The following is a 2,665-nucleotide window of genomic DNA, read 5'->3' on the forward strand; positions in this document are numbered from 1 at the left end:
TCCATGCTCACATAAATCCAGCTCCTTGTGGCTATAAGAATGAGGTCGGTATCTTCTTGCTGGCCAAGCCGTCTTGTTGGCCAGCCATCTCTCCCAGCTCCTGAGGGCTATCCTCAGGTCCTACACACATGGCCCTCTCATAACATAGCAGCTTATTTCCTCAAAGTCACATGCCACCACCACCCCACCCTCACCCTACCCCCCCTGCCAGAGCATGACAACTTACTTCCTCAAAAAAATCTCTCCAGTCTGCTATGGCAGTCTTAAATAACATAATCATGGGAATGAATATCTATCATCTTTTCTGTAGAACCATAATGGTCCTGAGAGTAATCTAAAATCCCATTCCTATGTCCTGTCCATATTCAAGGGGAGGGGATTATACAGGATGCGTAAACCAGGGTGTGGGAAGCTTGAGGACCACAGAATCCTGCCTGCCGCACTTCACTGACTTTCCACAGACATGGACACATGGCAGTTGGCTTCCTCCAGAGTAAGCAATCCAAGAGCAAGCTAGGAGGAAGCTGCAATGTCGCTTATGACCTCGTCTTCAAGTCATGTGCTGTTATTTTGGCTGCAGCCTCTTCTTTAGAGGTAAGTCTCTAAGTCTGTCTTACTCTCAAGGACAGAATAATTAGATTCTATCTTTTGAGGGGAGCTTATAAAAAAATTATGGATGTATTTTAAAACCACCACAGATGGCATTTAAAAATGTTAGCTCTTTGTCTCATTATCTACAAAATGAAGGGTTTAAGCCAGTTGGTTACTAAGATTCTTGAAGTATATGTGCATACATGTTTATATATTTGCGTTTAAAGTAGCTTCAGTTTTGTGCCTCCAGAAGGGAGAGTCACTGGCAAGGGGTATGGTGACTCTTTCTAAGGAAAGATACGTTCATTTTGAAATCATTGGTCCTGATTTTATACTAATGCCTTTTCTTTCAAAGTGAAGATTTATCCTCATTTCTGTAACTTAATTAACAGATAAAAACTCATATTAATGGCTTAAATGTGTGCCGGTTGGGGAGGGGGATTTGTCACAACATACTTTCCTACATCTCAAACTGTCAGATTGTGGTTCCTTCTTTCTTTGCAGGAAGATTTTTTAATAAATCACTTTTCCTTCTGAGATAATGGGGAGTTTTTACTTTGTCTATCTTTGTGAAAGAAAAGAGGAAAAGTGGGGAGGGGGAGTCAGTTTTAGTCATCCTGACCACTCTGATATTCGGGGAAATAGAATAATCCATGTCCAGTTTTCCCATCAAAAAAAATTCTGTGGTTTATGGCACATATTTTAGACCCATTACCTCATGGATTTAGTGGATCATGGATTACCCAGCATATAATTCAGGAACATTACCTCATGAAGGAAACATCTTTATTATAAGACAGCCACGTTTCTGAAACATAACCTTGCCACGTGGTTGCTACATGCGGCTGCCTAGAAATATACATTAATAAAAAGCCTTGATGACTAAGATACCCGATCTTAGACAAAACAGTTCCTTGTGGAGGGCCAAATGAGCTAGCAGTATTTCTCCCTGACATTTTGTGAATTAAATGCTGCTATGCAATCAAAGAGTGTATTTGCCAGGGAAAAAATTTCCATTAGAGAAAGCTACAACCACTTCTTTTCTTCTTTGCAGAGGTTTCTAAAGCAACAAGAAGCTGAAGTTAATCTCAGAGAGTATGGTCTTCTCAAGAGTCTACCCAGCTTTTACCTGGTATTAGCATTGTCTATTAAAAAATAAGTTCAAGTTGTTAAGGATGTTTAGGTCTCTGCAGGTCAGCCAAAATTCAAGAGTAGGAATCCAGGCACTCCTTAGGGTACCACCATCCCAGGAATACTAAAAAGCCACAGTGGCACAAAAATATCACAGAAATATAATGGACGGAAGAAGAAAGTTGGATGAAACATCCTGAAAATCTTACTGGAGGTGGGAGTAGAAAAGTCATGATCGTGTGGTGATGCCCAGTTTTTAGACAATTTACTATTTGACAAAACTGTACCGAACAGTATATCTTCATTATCATAATCCTTATTAGAAAGAAACTTCTCTTGCTATATGCAAATTCAAACAGAAAGGCAAATCAAGACAAGTATCTTGCCCACATTTACTTGACTAGGAAGTAGCAGAATTAAGGTTCCTTTCAAGGAAGACTGATTCAAAACTTATACTTTTAAACATGGTGTTAATATCATCTGATAACTGAACTGCTACTAAGGAGTGTAGTCCAGGAGAATCCTGAACTTCTGATTGAGTGGAATACCTAAGCTGTGCCACAGCCTTCGATAGAACTAACTTTTGCTGTTCTCTGACATGACACCTAGCCTCACCCTTAAAGAAATGGAAAGAATAAAGAATATCTGTTCAGGACAAGATTTTTTATGAGTCCGTGTTCTTTCCTGTAAAAAAAATTACATAATAAACAAATCTCCAAATCTCATGGTTTCTAACGAGCAACATGTTTTTGTTTGTTTATTTATGTTCTCTGTGGACTGGTCTATGAGTTGAACAGGAGAGCTCTACTTCAGATCAGGTTGTGGACTTTTCCACATGTAGTCACTGTGAGCATCCTTGGGCACATTTGTATCATGATGCATAGCAGGAGTAGTAAAGCCGAGTGAAACCACACAGGCATATTTACAGCCTGTGTTCCCAGAA

General features: G+C 39.7%; 1 long non-coding RNA gene across 1 annotated transcript; it reads left to right on the forward strand.

Moving 5' to 3' along the window:
- The first annotated feature begins 234 nt into the window (after positions 1-234).
- Positions 235-2,445, forward strand: LOC144306573 (uncharacterized). The gene is made up of 2 exons (XR_013373648.1): positions 235-594; positions 1,646-2,445. It is a non-coding gene; the product is annotated as an uncharacterized LOC144306573 (long non-coding RNA).
- The last annotated feature ends 220 nt before the right edge of the window (positions 2,446-2,665 follow it).

This window comes from Canis aureus, chromosome 37, assembly GCF_053574225.1.
Source record: "Canis aureus isolate CA01 chromosome 37, VMU_Caureus_v.1.0, whole genome shotgun sequence".
Taxonomy (NCBI): Eukaryota; Metazoa; Chordata; class Mammalia; order Carnivora; family Canidae; genus Canis; species Canis aureus.